We start from the raw sequence: 17,037 nt of genomic DNA, 5'->3' as shown, positions 1-17,037 counted from the left end.
GGATAATAGAAAAGATACTAAGCTGGTAGAAACTTTCTTTAGTTATTAGTTTATTTATAAACAAAATAGTAAGAGGAATATTGAGATAATGTTTCCAGCAGCAATAACTTCATGTGATAAAAATCTTAAAAAGCATTTTCAACTAGAGAATCTTGAGAAATTATGTATTAGATAACCAAGTAGATTCGTAATGCTTTTTACCTAGTTTGAGTGGCAGACAGTTTTAAGGTTAAACAAAGACTCTTCACTTGTTGCCTCTAAGAATCATCAAATTATTTTATTATTCACCTCAAAATCTTCCACATATCCTTTCTTCTTTTCCAAGAATTTTAAACGAATGTATACATAAGGAATTGAATTGTCATCTCTAGAAAATAGTGATGCATTAGATTTTTAAAGTATCTTTTTACAGTTGAAATTGATATGTTTATTTATACTGACAACTTTTTAAAAAATAAAATTGTAATGAGGCATCATACAAAAATAAAAACTCTAAGCTGCCTTTTTTTAAACAATAAAAGCTTTTTAAAAAAAGTATGTTAAAATAGTTGCCACTTTTATAATAGTTTCACAACAGATAATTCTAAAGTATATTCTCACTATTTTTAACACATGTAAATGATACTTTAAAAATGCAGAACTTCATTTTATGAAAATACACTTAGAATTCTATTAGTTCTTTGTTGTGAAATAAGATATTTATTTATTCCCCCATTTTTTTCTTATTCAATCTGTGAGCCATTGTATTTTGATCTGTTCACCAATCCATGACATGCATTCATCATATATTCCTCCCACATGCTTTGAAGCTGTTGGACACTTAATACCACTGTCTTGCAAAGTTGGGCTCATTGGCAGGTCAGGGTAAAATGGCGAACACCTCACTTGGAGTTGCTGCTCCTAAAGGCCCAGCAGTGGACCTTAGAGACTGGCCATTGTTTTATTTATTGATTTACTTTTTTTTTTTTTTTTTTTTTGAGAGTGTCTTGCTCTGTTGCCACTGGCCATTGTTTTAGCTGGGGATTACTGCTGTAGTTGAGCACCAAATATGGCAAAGAAAGGAGAATGGGCCGCTATATCAATCAAAAAGCCGTCAACCCAACCCCTCCTCGTGAACGTATTACCAAGGGAGGCACAGTGTTAAGCATCCTGACTGTGGCTGCTCACAGCCCCTCTTAATCCCCTCTCATCATAGCACCTGAATGATAGAAACAACATAAACACCAACATCCAGGCTCCAACTAACTTCTAACTAGGGAATTCAAGTGTATACCAGAGAAGTAAGGCAACTAATCTGTGTCAATTTTCAGAATTTAAGAAAGAGTCCCATTTAAAAATGGATAAAGGAAAAACAAGAAGGTCTCTATGCAGTAAATATGGAGCATAAAGAAAAGCATGATATGCTATGTTTGCTTGATAAAAAGCATATGTTCAAAGAAGTTAACAGAAGAAAGATTGGATGACTTCACCTTCTTAAAGGAAATTAAATAAAATATTAGCTCTATGAAGTTGGAGATGATAAGAAGGTGAGAAAGAGACAGGCTGCAACAAAAGGGAAGTTAGCATGAAATAAATTAAGGGGGGGGAAATGACACTGATGATCTTAAAACTGCATTGGAAGCAAGAAAGAGAAATAACGATGTAAAAGCCTATGAATGGAGAACAGGCTTGAGAATATCATACCATTCAAAGAATGTGACTGAATAGACGATAATCAAAATTATAGGAAGTAATAGAAATCCATCATTGAGATAATAGTCATGCTGGAATAGGAAAAGAAGAACACATGCAACAGACAAATATTCAAAGATAAAATAGAATAAACCATTCCTGAATTGAATGAGGACCTGAAACTATAGATCAGGGTTTATCATATAGAAAAAATTGTATTAAAGAACAACCAACATTCAGAAACATCCTAGTGAATTTATTGAACTCTAAGAATAAGGAAAGAACACTTCAAATACCTAGACAACAAGAGGTCACCTACAAGTAAAAAAAAATAGTCTAGCTTTAAATTGTCAGCCAAATAGCTGACAGATGGAAGTGGAGCAATTTGTATAGAAGGTGCATACACTAGGGGTCTATACAGTCTTGTCAATGCAAAGACAACAGAGAGACTGTCAGTTATGTGAAGATTTAGGAATATAGAATCCATTTATCTTTCCTGATGAATCTACTTGAATATATAATTAGTGCAATGAAAAGTAAAATGTAAACTTCATGAAAGTTGTGCTATGTATATATTTGAACACATACTTATACCTAAATGGTTATGACTACAGATTATATACATAGTTATTCCTATCATCTATCTACCTATTCTTTCTTGCTAAGATGAAAAATCTATACACGATAATAATACAATGGAGACCAAAATCCTACAGTACAGTATGAAAACCCCCCAGAAGGAAGGAGATTAAAACTGGCAAGTTTAAATATCTTAATTTTTTCATACCTCATTAAGTAGGAGATTAATTAGATATTGTTGTGTCCAGAATTGGTTCCTTCCAGTGGCTTCTTGGTCTCGCTGACTTCAAGAATGAAGCTGCGGACCCTCGCGGTGAGTGTTACAGTTCTTAAAGATGGTGTGTCCAGAGTTTGTTCCCTCAGATGTTCAGATATGTCCGCAGTTTCTTCCTCCTGGTGGGTTCATGGTCTCTCTGGCTTCACGAGTGAAGCTGCAGACCTTCGCAGTGAGTGTTACAGCTCATAAATGTAGTGCGGACCCAGAGAGTGAGCAGCAGCAAGATTTATTGTGTAGAGCGAAAGAACAAAGCTTCCACAGTGTGGAAGAGCACCCAAGCAGGTTGCCTCTGCTGGCGGAGGTGGCCAGCTTTTATTGCCTTATTTGGCCCCGCCCATGTCCTGCTGATTGGTCCATTTCACAGAGCACTGATTGGTCTGTTTTTAACAGAGTGCTGATTGGTGTGTTTACAAAACTTTAACTAGACACAGCATGCTGATTGGTGCGTTTACAAACCATTAGCTAGACACAGAGCGCCAATTGGCAAGTTTTTACAGAATGCTGATTGGTGCGTTTACAAACCTTTAGTTAGACACAGAGCGCTGATTGGTGCGTTTTTACAGAGTGCTGATTTGTGCATTTACAAATCTTTAGCTAGACACAGAGTGCTGATTGGTGCGTTTACAAACTTTAGCTAGACAGAAAAGTTCTCCAAGTCCCCACCCAACCCAGAAGCCCAGCCAGCTTCACCTCTCATTGTGATACAGGAGTTAAGAAGAAATCATTTAGGCAGATAGTGAGGATATGGGAGTCCTAGGTAAGGTTTTCCTTTTAATGAAAATCAGCCCCCAGATCATTTTCTTTTCTAACAAACAGCAGCCTGTAAAATCAAACTGCAGACATAGACAAGCAAGCTGGAAGCTTGCAAGGGTGAATGCCAGCAGTTGTGCCAATGGGAAAAGGCTACCTGAGACTAGGCATGTTCAAAATGGTGACTCCATGTTCCCTTCTTGTTGCCAGCCACATGTACAGTAAGGAGCAGACCAGATGGTGCTGGCCAAGTGGAAAGCCCATTTGCATAATATTAGGGTTGGGTGGCCAGCCTTCCCCGTGTGCTATGTAAATGTCACATTTGGTTAGACCAATCTATGGGACCTATGTAAATCAGACACTGTCTCCTCAAGCCTGTTTAGAAAATCTGCTGTGGTCAGCCACAGGCCGGATTTTCCTCTTGGAAGCCCCTCTCTTTTGCCAGGGAGAAAGCTATTCTCCTTTCTGTTTCTTTTGCCTATTAAACCTCCACTCCTAAACCCACTCCTCCTGTGTGTCCACGTCCTTAATCTTCTTGGTGTCAGAGGATGAACCCCAGGTATACCCCCAGACAATCACAGTGCTTCCGTTGCAAGATGGAAAGTATATACATTGACAATCACAGGTTATAAAGATGTTATTTAAAGTTGTATACTTTACAAATTATAAAGGAGAAAATAAACTCATTTAAAAATTGGAGAAATGCAATAAAAATAAAATATAATTACATCATAATATCAAAAAAATTGTCTAATAATAGCTATTCTAGTGAGGACTAGGCTCTGATTTTTTTATCTGCCCAAATTCCTATCTAAGGGGTCTGGGGAGTCATACCCTACAAACCATAAATTCTTATCAGATGGGTTTTATTTAATCCTATATATTGTGACTTATGTTCCAACCTGACTCCAGCATACCATTACATGACAAAGATGAAAGTCAAAATATTTTACCCCAAAACATGTTTCTTTGCCATATTTTGAAATGGCCCTGGAAAGCCTTTGTGGGAGGGGGATGGGGAGGTGGGGGGGGGGGGGAAATTTGCATCTGTAAAGAATCTCTATTAACATAGCTAGATCTTTTTCTTCCAGGCCCTCCCAATCCTGAAGAGATTAACTAAGAGTCTAGTCTACCTTTTAAAGATCTGAATAGGAAACATTTGTCATCTGTTGTCTCTAAGGGCAGCCACTGTAAGACTTCAAAAGAACCTTGGTATCCACAATCTTTTATCTTAACCGGAACATTTCTTTTCTATAGATCCCAGGTCTTTAGACAAACAATCAACTGTCAATCAGAAAATGTTTAAATTTACCTATAGCCTGGGAGTCACCCCAACCCGCTACCCCTGCTTTGAGTTGTCCCACCTTTCTGGACCAAACCACTGTATTTCTTAAATGTATTTGATTGATGTCTCGTGCCTCCCTAAAAATGTATAAAATGAAGCTGGACCCCAGCCACTTGGGCACATGTTCTTAAGACCACCTGAAGGCTGTGTCATGAGCCATGGTCACTTATATTTGGCTTAGAATGAATCTCTTCAAATATTTTACAGAGGTTTGACTCTTTTTGTCAACACGAGTCAAAAAAAAAAAAAGTCCTGATCAAACTTATTTGTCTAGGGAGGAGTAACCTACCTATATGTACCTGACTTGTGATATGTTTTAAAAATAAATAAAATGAATCCACAAAAGGAAGTTAAGTTCTAGGCATTGTAAACCAAAATACAATTCTAAGTCTCCCAACCAAATGAATGGACCCTCTTCTCAGCCAACAGATTCCAAAGAAACCTGGGAAACTAGTTCAGGCCACAGTGGGGGTGACAGGGTTAGACATGCCTCATTATACCTTCTCCGTTTTGGAGTTTAGAAACATTTGACTAGCATTCACATTAAAATAGAGATCTTAAGACTGACAAAACAGACTCTGTAGCAATGAGTTACTAAATTCCAATAGTATAGTATCACATGACAGATAGCAAGCCCTGAAGGAAATCGAAGTATTTTACCCCAAAATATATTTGACATATTTTGAAATGGTCCTGCAAAGGTGTCTCTTGTGGGTAAAATTTACATCCCCCTTCCTGTTCCAGGTCTTTTTCTGATACTGAAGACATTAGCTGAGAGTCTAGCACCTTTTATGGGTCTGAATAGGAAACATTTGCTATCTATTGCGTCTGGGTGCAGCCACCTATGAGGCTTCATCTACATAATAAGAACTCTAGTCTCCACACCTCCTTGTCTTAACCCAAACACCCTTTCTATCGATTCCAGTCTTTTAGATAATAGAACTCTTTCAACCAATTGCTGATCAGAAAATTGTTGTATCCACCTATGACATATAAGTCCCTGCTTCAAGTTGCCCTGCCTTTTCCAGAGCAAACCAATGTGTATACCTCACATGTGTTGATTGATGTCACATGTCTTCCTAAAACACATAAAACCAGGCTGTAACCCAATCACTTTGGGTACATGTTCTAGGTCCTTCTGAGGCTGTGTTGTGGGCCTGTCCTTAACCTTGACAAAATAAACTTCTAAATAGATTAAGACTTACCTCAGATACTTTTTGATATACAGCATACACACACACACACATGCATACACTAAGTAAATGTTTACAAAAAGTAAAGGCTTACAATGTCAATATCAAAGAAAGTTATATATTGATGAGTGTTTAAATCCACAATGGAGTTATATTTATATTTTATATAAATATAAATTTATATTGATGAGGGTTTAAATTCACAATGGAGTTATAGGTGTCATGTAACTTTATGTTTCTAAAAATATTGCATAAAATATATAAAGCAAAAATCTTCAGTTATACAAACAAAAATACAAAATAGAGTAATGTTGCAATACTTGTATTTTATTTTTTCAATCTTTGACACACCAAGTAGACAAAATATAAGGATAGTGAGTATTTCTCTATATATGTTATATAAATTATTCTAGTGTACTCTAATACAATATAGTGTATTATATTATTCTAGTGTATTCTATATAATATATTCTAGTATATTCTATACAATATATAACTTTCATTTCAGTCATCATTTTATGAATTGATGCCATATAAGCATATAAGTCTATCTGAATAGATTTCTGAAACTATGTAAACCACACAATTTAAATACAATGCTATATAACCAGAAGTAAATAACAAAGTAAAAAAAAGTCCCGAACATAATTCATATATTAAAAATCTCTCAGAGTTCCACTTCTGGAATAGTGATGTAAGCTCTCACACACAAACCCTATCACTGATAACAAATATCAACTCTGCACAAAAGACTAAAACAACAACAACAATGAAACACCATCTAATATTCCTGAAGAGTAAATCAAAGCATGTGATGGGGAGAAGAGTCTAAACTTGGAGAAGAGGCAGGATCAGAAGTAATTTTCTCAATTATTTGCAACTTTACCTTGAAAGCAGACCACAGCTCAGGAGGCTATAAATCTGATAGAATCTCTTTGCCAGAGGCATGAGGGAAGGGACCCTGGGCAGACATGGCCAAACTCCAGACCAGCTGGGGGAGTCCTGGAGAGGAGAAAGCAGGAGGAAGGGCTCCACTAACTCAGTATGTGGGCATTGTCCTTGTCTTAGGATGAGCCTGATATGCATGAGGCAGAGGATGAATTTAAAATGAGGCCAGATGGTAAAACTGTGCATTTTCTCCATTAAGTTGTTTAGGTTCAGAAATAGAATAGGCAGATAATCAGGCTGCAAGAGATTACAGACAATATGACTTGGTAAACGAATACAAGAGATGCATGGCAGAAGAGAGTCTAAGATAATTCCTAGGATTTGCTTTGTATGGACAGTAGTGTGGAGATGACAACAATTTCCTTGGGAGAAGTGTTAGGTTTGAGATGCCTGCAAGATAGTCAAGAGAAACTTGATTTCTAATACTGGCATCTCATGAGAAAGATCACCAGAGGTATGGATTTGGGAGCCACTAAGTATAAGGTATCATTGAAAATATGGGAAAACATAAAAATTTCTCAGGGAGAGGGCCATATGTTAGTAAACATCCTTATTGAGTATCTAAAGCATTGTAACTATGTTCATTCATGTAGCCACTCATTCATTCACTCAAGTACATGTACTCCTTGTAATCTAAGCACTGCACTGAGTGCTAAATACACAATTGTCAACTCTTAGTCAAATGTACTTCACACCTCCCAACTAAGTTTATGGAATGTTTAGTTAACAAACAGATTTCTACAATCAGAATTGGTCTGTTCCAATATTTATTTATGTTTGCAACATAAAAAGTTAATACATACTTAGTGGCTTAAAAGAATGCTCTACACTTTTATCATGTTACAATTTCTGTGGGTCAGGAATATGGACACATCATAGCTGGGCCCTCTGGTCAGGATCTCACAAAGCTACAACCAAGTTATTAGCTAGGCTGCATTCTCATCTCAAGGGTGAACTGGGGAGGAATCAACTTCCAAGCTAACTCAGGTTGTTGCCAGCTTTTTCTTCCCTGCAGTTGTAGGACCAAGGAGTTGGCTACTTACTGGCTTACAGGTGGAGGGTGCCTTCAACTTCAGAGGCTGCCTGCAATTCCTAAAAACTGCCCACTTTGGGAGGCTGAGGCAGGTGGATCACAAGGTCAGGAGATCGAGACCATCCTGGCTAACACGGTGAAACCCCGTCTCTACTAAAAAATACAAAAATTAGCCGGGTGTGGTGATGGATGCCTGTAGTCCCAGCTACTTGGGAGGCTAAGGCAGGAGAATGGCATGAACCCGGGAGGCGGAGCTTGCAGTAAGCCCAGATCAGGCCACTGCACTCCAGCGTGGGCGACAGAGCGAGACTCCGTCTCAAAAAAAAAAAAAAAAAAAAACCCAGCAACAACAACAACAACAAAACTGCCTGCAGTTTCTAAGGGCTGGCTGCAGTTCCTAGAGGCTACATGCAGTTCCTAGGTGCTGGCTGCAATTCCTTGCCATTTGGCTTTTCAAGTATGTCTGCTTAATTTGTCAAGACAAGAGGGAGAATCTCTAGAGTGGCTAGTAAGGTGGAATCTTATACAATGTTATAGAATCATGGAAGTGACATGCTATCACTTTTCTCATATTTTATTGATTAGAAGCAAGTTACAGGTCCCACTCATACTCAGCAGGAAGAGACACAAGGCCATGAACACCAGGAGACAGAGCTCATGGGGGGCATCCTTTAAATGCCATTGTACATAGCCATAAGGAAAATGTATACAGCATGTATTATGTCCCAACATGATTGAAAACACTGGTGTTCCAAAAAACACATTCTGAGAAATGCTAACCCAGGTGGAAGTAAGCCACATGTACAACAAATACATTTGAATTTCTGTTCATTTTCATCTGCTTCTCCTTCCCTCCTGCTATTCCTCTATACACACAGAAATCTTATTAAGGTGACTTTATTAAAGGTCAAATCATACTAAGTTGAGTATCATTATAAAAAATTTGTTTTTCCAGCTGCTCAGTGGAATCATTCCTTCTTACCACTATAATTGAGTTTATTCCAAATTTTTTGATGTTATTATTACATTAAGAATAAGAACTTCAGTTTTATGGACATCTCTTACTTCTGTCATACTTTTTCATAAAGACTATTTTATTATAAATTGGTAAGGTTTGTATTCCGAGAAGCCTGATTTTTCCTAGTAATTCTTACCACAGCTTTCCTCTGGAGCTCAGGCAGACATCCTGGACCAGCCTGGGGAATAGATGTCATGCTGTTCTCTGTTTTTCTAGAAGCACTAATCCTTGTTCTTCCTTCCCAACAAATCAGTTCATATTGATAGACACATATAGGACTCTGGCTCATTCTTCTCAACAGATCACCTAGAGAGTTTAAGAATGACTTTAGGCTCAGCTAATATCCACACTACGCTCTTTCACCACCTTTGACAAATTTGATGTTTCAATGAGAATATCCCCTCTGTGGAGACTTGGAGACTCCATATTAAGCCACAATGGATACCAACTAAGGAAGAGGCTGGAGGCATGCAATACCTACAAGAAATGGCCCTAGATCCAAAGAGTTTGGAAGATGTGTTGGGAATGATAGCTTATACAGTAAAACCAGTGTTAGACTGGAGGTAGGGGGCAGGAGTGGCATTAAGAGGACGCTGATAAATCTCTCCTTTTCCATTTGAGGAAGGTAGAATTTGATAGTTTTCAAATTATGTTATTTGTAGTCCTAAGGTTCAGAAAATTTTCTGGAGTTTGCTTAAGGGACAATTTGGAAAATGAACTAGACCACCCTATCCTCACAGCCAAAGCAGCATAAGAAAATGGAAGATTTATAATGTTGTCAGAGGGTGTCCAAGCAGAAATTGCAGTGGACAAAGTTAAACAGGCAAGAATGACTTTATGCAGCCTGCTGCAATAAGAGAGAGGGACAACTCAATTCCACCAAAACAAAAGTTAGAGGGGTTTTAAGCACAGGGTGAGCTAGTGGAAAAGTACTGAGGGATAACCATTGCCCTCTTCTAACCTATTAGCAGGGGGGTTGATCAATGGGATGTGTTGAGTACATTGAGTTATTCCTAAATTCGCTAATGTTTTTCTCTGTGATTAGGCCATCTGTGTTTGCTAATTGCCGCTCATTGAAGTTAGGCTTCCACCCTCCCATGGAGACTAGGGAGATAGGGGTGTAATGTCCATTCATGTTTACATTTCAAAGAGATGGTTCCCAGGTCTTTCAAAAAAGACATTCCTGGGTTGTAAAAGTGGCAAGAGGCTATTTAAAAGATTTATATCTCAAAGGGACAGAAAGAATTTACAATCACAAAGTTTTCTAAAGTAAATGCTCTATAAAAATGGAGGTCAGGACCTAGAGTCAGAAAAAAAAGTCTCTCTGAACTTGAAGTCAAGCTAAAGAAAATGTTAACTCTTTCTTGGTTAATGGTATGTTGGCTAGGGCCTGCAGGAAATAAAGGATCCTGACCTAAATCGGAGGAAGCTCTCCCGACCGCCTCCCACAAGGAGCAGTCATAAAATAAAGCAAAACAGCCTAATTTAGCTGGGCTTTTCCCCTACATCATAATGCAGAACATAGATAAAGTAGCCTAGAGCATAAGGCTTCACTCCTTCCCTTAAGCCTAAACCCAGACTTTCCACACCCCAGCAAGGAAAGGAGAAACTGGTGAGAAGTGAATGCTGTCAAGCTGGCTGAATTATCTATTATTCTAGCAGAAGATGCATAGATTAGAGCAGAGACAGAAGTGACAGAAAGTCACATACCTGCTTTATTAATAACTCTGCTTATTAGCAAATATGCATTAATCCATTTTTGCATTAATAACTCTTCTTTGATAGGAAAGGCATGAAAGGAAGTAGAAAGAGAGTAATAAAGGAATCTTAAGATCTTGTATGTAGTACATAATTTTATTTCTGCATGTATTAAGCCATTCTTGCTTTGCTCTAAAGAAATTTCTGAGGCTGAGTAATTTATAAAGAAAAGATATTTAATTGGCTCATCATTCTGCAGGCTGTACAGGAAGCATGGTGCAAGCATCTGCTCAGCCTCTGGTGAGATCTCAGGAAGATTTTACTCATGGCAGAACGTTAAGCAGGAGCAGGTGTCTCACATGGCAAAGTGAGAGCAATGGAGAGACAGGGAAGTGCCACACATTTTTAAACAAGCAGACCTCATGAGAGCTAACCCACTATGGTAATGAATGATAGCACCAAGCCATGGGGGATCCACCCCCATGACCCAAACATCTACTATTAGGCCCTACTACCAACACTTGGGATTACATCTCATCATGAAATTTGGAGGGGACATCCAAACTATATCATTCTGCTCCTGGCCCCCTAAGTCTTATGTCCTTCTCACATTTCAAAATGTAATCATCCTTTCTCAATGGTCCCTGAAAGTTTTAATTCGTTCCAGCATTAACTCCAAGGTCCCAAGTCCAACGTCCAAAGTCTCATCTGGAAATGAGTTCCTTCTACCTATCAGCCTGTAAAGTAAAAAGAAATTATTTGCTTTCAAGATACAATGGAGTAGAGGCATTGGGGTTAACATTTCTGTTCCAAAAGGGAGAAGTTGGCCAAAAGAAAGGGGATACAGACCCCCATGCAAGTTTGAAATGCAGCACGGCAGTGACTACATCTTAATGCTTAAAAATAATCTCCTCTGACTCCATGTCCCACATTCAGGACACACTGCTGCAAGGAGAGGGCTCCCAAGGCCTTGGGCAGCTCCACTCCTGTGGCTCTGTAGGGCTCAACACATGTGGTTGCTCTCATAGGTTGGAGTTGAGTGCCTTCAGCTTCTCCCTGCTGAGGGTGCAAACTGCCAGTGGATCTAGCATCCTGGGGTCTGGAGGATGGTGACCCCTTCCCATAGCTCCAGTAGGTGGTACCCCAGTGGGGACTCTGTATGGGGCTTCCAACCTCACATTTCCCCTCAGCATTGTCCTAGTAAAAGTTCTCTGTGTGTGTTCTGTCTCTGAGGCAGGCTTCTGCCTGGCCATGCAGGCTTTTACATACATCCTCTGAAATCTAGGCAAATGCAGCCAAGCTCCCTTCGCTCTTGCACTCTGTGTTCCCATAGGCTTAACACCACATGAAAGGTGCCAAGGCTTACAGCAGCTTGCACTCTCCAAAGCAGCAGCCTAAGAGGTACCTGGACCCCTTTGAGCCATGGCTGGACCTGGAGTGGCCAGAATATAGGGAGTAGAGTCCTGAGGCTGTGTAGGGCACCAGGCCCTGGTCTTGGTCCATGAAACCATTCAGTCCTCCTAGGCCTCTCAGAGTGTGATGGGAGAGGCTGCCTCAAAGATCTCTGAAATGCCTCCATGGCATTTTCCCCATTGTCTTGGCTACAAGCACTGGCTTTTATTTTCAGCCATGCAACTATCTCCAGCAATTGGTTGCTCCACACCCTGCTTCAATTCTCCTTCCTAAAAAGCTTTTACTTTCTTTGCCACATGGTTAGCCTGAAAATTTTCCGAACTTTTACACTCTGCTTCCCCTTTGAATATAATTTCCTACTTTAAGTCATTTCTTTGCTCCCACATCTGAGCATAGGTTGTTAGAAGCAGCCAGGCCACATGTTGAATGCTTTGCTGCTTAGAAATTTCTTCTGCCAGATACTCTAAGTCATCACTCTTAAGTTCAAACTTCCACAGATCCCTAGGACATGAACACAATGCAGCCAAGTTCTTTGCTAAGGCATAACAAAGATGACCTTTGCTTCAGTTCCCAATAAGTTTCTCATTTCCAACCAAAATCAACCATAGTCACAACCATTTAACCAAACTCTAAGAAGTTCCAAATTTCCCTCATCATCCTGTCTTTTAAGCCCTCTGAATTCTTCTAACCTCTAAGTGTTAGTTCCAAAATCACTTCCATATTTTCAGGTATCTTTATACCAACACTCTAGTACCAATTTTCTATGATAGGGCTTTCTTACATTGCTATAAAGAAATTCCTGAGGCTGGCTAATTAATAAAGAAAAGAGATTTAATTGGCTCACATTTCTGCAGGCTGTACAGGACATGGAGCATGTCCAAGTGTGGAGCTGGCATCTCCTCGGCCTCTGGTGAGGCCCCCAGAAGCTTTTACTTATGACAGAAGATGAATCAGGAGCAAGCGTCTCACATGGAAGAACAGGAGCAATAGGGCAGGGGGAGGTTTACTTTTACACAACCAGACCTGGTGAGAACTCACTCACTATGGTGAGGACAGCACCAAGCCATGAGGGATCCACCCTCATGATCCAATCACCTCCCACCAGGCCCCACCTTCAACACTGGGAATTATATCTCATCATGAGATTTGGAGGGGAAATCCAAACTATATCACTGCAGCTAAAAACAATAATGAAAGACCTCTAGGAATTTTTTTAGTTCAAACACATCATACTAGCTATATATCTAGATCTATATATTTATCTATATCTGCATCTATCTCCTTTCATTGTGGGTTTGAATTTCATTCTGCTTAATATTATTTAAAAGAAATGGCTTATGGCTCACACCCTATATTTTACTGAAGTTTTGAGATTTTTCTGATTTTGCAGGAATGTAAATTGATTGAAATTATTAAATAGTTTGAACAACATCAAGATTAGAAAAATGTAGCAAACTCTTTTGAGCACTGAGAATCACATAGATATGAAGCAACTGATAGCATCTGTTAAGAAACTGTGCTGAAATTATTAATTAATGCTTTTTTCCCAATAATTTTTTTCCTAATGTGATTTTTCTTGTAAGACACTTGGCTATTCAAATAATAACAGAATAAAAACTGAGTATCTGGGCAGGGCATAGTTTCCAGGATCTGTGGCAGCTGAGTGAGATTGAGCTGAAATCATGTTAGATGTGTGAGTCATCAATTTGAGGTTTGTAATATTAAAGCAAAAGGCCTTGGTTGACACAAAACTGGAAACAGACATTGCAATAACAATCAACTCTTGAATAATATTCTGAGTAAATTTAGCATGCTTTACACACATTTCAAAATGGTCTTTAAATTGATCTAAAAGGAAAGACTGAAGCCTTGGATTATAGTGTAGGGATAAACATTAATCTCCCAATAGCAAAAGCCTTTTTTTTTTGCCAAGATCTTAAGGCATTTTTTTTTTTGGAAATTTGTTCATTCTTCTTATTTTTATTGCTATTGTCTCTTTATTTAGCAATTACAAATTGTACATTATATTATATAAGTGTATTATACTAATCTAAAGCAAAATGCTGTCCAAGGTCCGGTACTTTTTTAAATTACCTCATTTAGGCCGGGCATGGTGGCTCACGCCTGTAATCCCAGAACTTTGGAAGGCTGAGGCATGCTGATCGTGAGGTCAGGAGATCAAGACCATCCTGGCCAACATGCTGTCTCTACTAAAAATACCGTCTCTACTAAAAATACAAAAAAAATTAGCCAGGCATGGCGGTGCGTGCCTGTAGTCCCAGCTACAGGAGGGTAGCTGAGGCTGAGGCAGGTGAATTGCTTGAACCTAGAAGGCGGAGGCTGTAGTGAGCCGAGATTGCACCACAGCACTCCAGCCTGGGTGAAAGAATGAGACTCCGTCTCAAAAAAAAAAAAAAAAAAAAAAAAAACCTTGTTTAAATTTATTTATAGCACATATCTCTTCTTTTTTCAAGAATACAACATATTGACTATAGTTACCATGTTTTACAGTAGATCTCTTGGAATTACTCTTCTTATGTAGCTTAAATTTTGTGTCATCTAACATCTCCCCAGTCCCTCCAACCACCATCCTCTGGTAACCACCATTCTACTGTCTGCTTCTACTAATTCAACATCTTTAGATCCCACATGTAAGTCAGATCATACAGTATTTGTCTTTCTGTGCCTGGCTTATTTTACTTAATATAATGTCATCCAGGTTCATTGATGTTGTTGCACATGACAGGATTTTCTTCTTTCTAAAGTTTAAATAGTATTCCATACGTACCACATTTACTTTATCCATTTATCTGTGATGGATACTCAGGTTAACTCCATGCCTTGTTTATTGTGAATAGTACTGCAAGAAATATAGCCATGCAGATATCTTTTTGACATACTAATTTCATTCCTTTGGATATATTCCAGTAGTGGGATTGCTGGATCATATGGTACTTGTATTTTTAATATCTTGAGGAATCACTATGAAGTTTTCTGTAATGACTGTACTAATTTACATTCCCACCAACAGTATGCAAGGGTTCCCCTTTTTCCACATCTGCATCAAAACTTATCATTCTTTTTATTTTAATAATAGCCATTCTAATGGTGTGAGGTGATATCCTAGCATGGTTTCATTTTGCAGAACTTGCATTTCTTTGATGATTAATCATGCTGGGTATTTCTTTAACATGTCTGTTGGTCATTTGTATGTCTTCTTTTGAGAGATGTCTCTTCAGCTTTTTTGTGTGCCTATTTTAAAATCAAATTATTTGGGGTTTTTGGTATTAAATTGTCTGATTCATATATATATATAAATGTATACCTATTTTTATATATATATAGTTTTCTTATACTTTAAGTTCTAGGGTACATGTGCACAATGTGCAGGTTTGTTACATATGTATACATGTGCCATGTTGGTGTGTTGCACCCATTAACTGGTCATTTACATAAGGTATATCTCCTAATGCTATTCCTCCCCCCTCCCCCCATGCCACAACAGGCCTCAGTGTGTGATGTTCCCCTTGCTGTGTCCATGTGTTCTCATTGTTCAATTCCCACCTATGAGTGAGAACATGCGGTGTTTGGTTTTTTGTCCTTGCGATAGTTTGCTGAGAATGATGGTTTCCAGCTTCATCCATGTCCCTACGAGAGACATGAACTCATCCTTTTTTATGGCTGCTTAGTATTTCATGGTGTATATGTGCCACATTTTCTTAATCCAGTCTATCATTGATGGACATTTGGGTTGGTTCCAAGTCTTTGCTATTGTGAATAGTGCCACAATAAAATAAATATATACCTCTTATCAGATGTATGATTTGTGAATATTTTATTTCATTCCATAGGTTATCTATTCACTCTGGGGGTTGTTTCCTTTGCTGTGTGGAAGTTTTTTAGTTTGATGTAATTCCATTTGTCTATTTTTGCTTTTGCTACCTATGATTTTGAGGTCATATCCAAAAAAATCATTGCCCAGGCTAATGTGATGGAGCTTTTTCCCATGTTTTCTTCTAGTAGTCTTCTTACAGCTTCAGGCCTTATATTTAAGTCTTTAACCCATTTTTTGTTTATATTCTTATGCATGCGTATATCTGGTTTTCCCAAGACCATTTATTTAAAAGACTATTATTTCCCGAAGTGTATTCTTGGCACCACTGTCAAAAATCATTTGACTGTAAATGCATGGATTTATTTCTGGGTTCTCTGTTCTATTCCATTGGCTTATGAATATGCCTTTATGCTAGGAACGTGCTGGTTTTTGAAATTATAGCTTCGTAATATATTTAAGAAGTCAGGTAGTGTGATGCCTTCAACTTTGTTCTTCTTATTCAGGATTGCTTTGGCTACTGCTTTGGCTAAGTTATGAGCTTAAAATAGCCTGTTATAAGTATAAGATGGTCTTTTGTGATTCATACGAATTTTGATCTTTTTAAAAAGAAATCTCTGTGGGCTAGGCACAGTGGCTTATACCTGTTATCCCAGCACTTTGGGAGGCCAAGGCAGGTGTATAACTTGAGATCAGGAGTTTGAGACCAGCCTCACCAACGTGGTGAAACCCTCTCTCTACTAAAAATACAAAAAATAGTGGTGGCGCATACCTTCAGTCTCAGCTATTCAGGAGGCTGAGGTGGGAGAATCGCTTAAACCCAGGAGGCAGAGGTTACAGTGATCTGAGATTCTGCCACTGCACTCCAGCCTGGGCAACACAGTGAGACTCCATCTCAAAAAAAAATCTCTGTGAAAAATGACATTGGAATTTTGATAGGGATTGAACTGAACATATAGATCTCTTTGAATACCATTGACATTTTAACAATATTGATTCTTCCAATCCATGAAAATGAGATGTTTTCCATTTATTCGTGTCTTCAATTTTTTTCGTCAATGCTTTATAGCTTTCTATATACACAGGTCTTTCACCTAGGGGAAATGTATTCCTAAGCATTTCTTTGGTAGCTATTGTTAATGGTTTCTTAAGAAATAAAGTTTAGTGTATAAAAATGCTACTAATCTTTCTAGGTTGATTTTCTATTCTGTGATTTTATTTTATTTGTTTACTAGTTCTAACAGTTTTTGTTGCAGTTTTTAGGGTTTTCTATATAGAAA

General features: G+C 38.4%; 1 long non-coding RNA gene across 1 annotated transcript in view; it reads left to right on the top strand.

Moving 5' to 3' along the window:
- LOC129135752 (uncharacterized) overlaps positions 1–17,037 on the top strand; it is a 271,628-nt gene that overhangs the window by 67,783 nt on the left and 186,808 nt on the right. The gene's annotated exons all lie outside the window — the stretch shown is intronic.

This window comes from Pan troglodytes, chromosome 7 (genome assembly GCF_028858775.2).
Source record: "Pan troglodytes isolate AG18354 chromosome 7, NHGRI_mPanTro3-v2.0_pri, whole genome shotgun sequence".
Taxonomy (NCBI): Eukaryota; Metazoa; Chordata; class Mammalia; order Primates; family Hominidae; genus Pan; species Pan troglodytes.
This window is presented reverse-complemented; position numbering and strand designations above follow the sequence as displayed.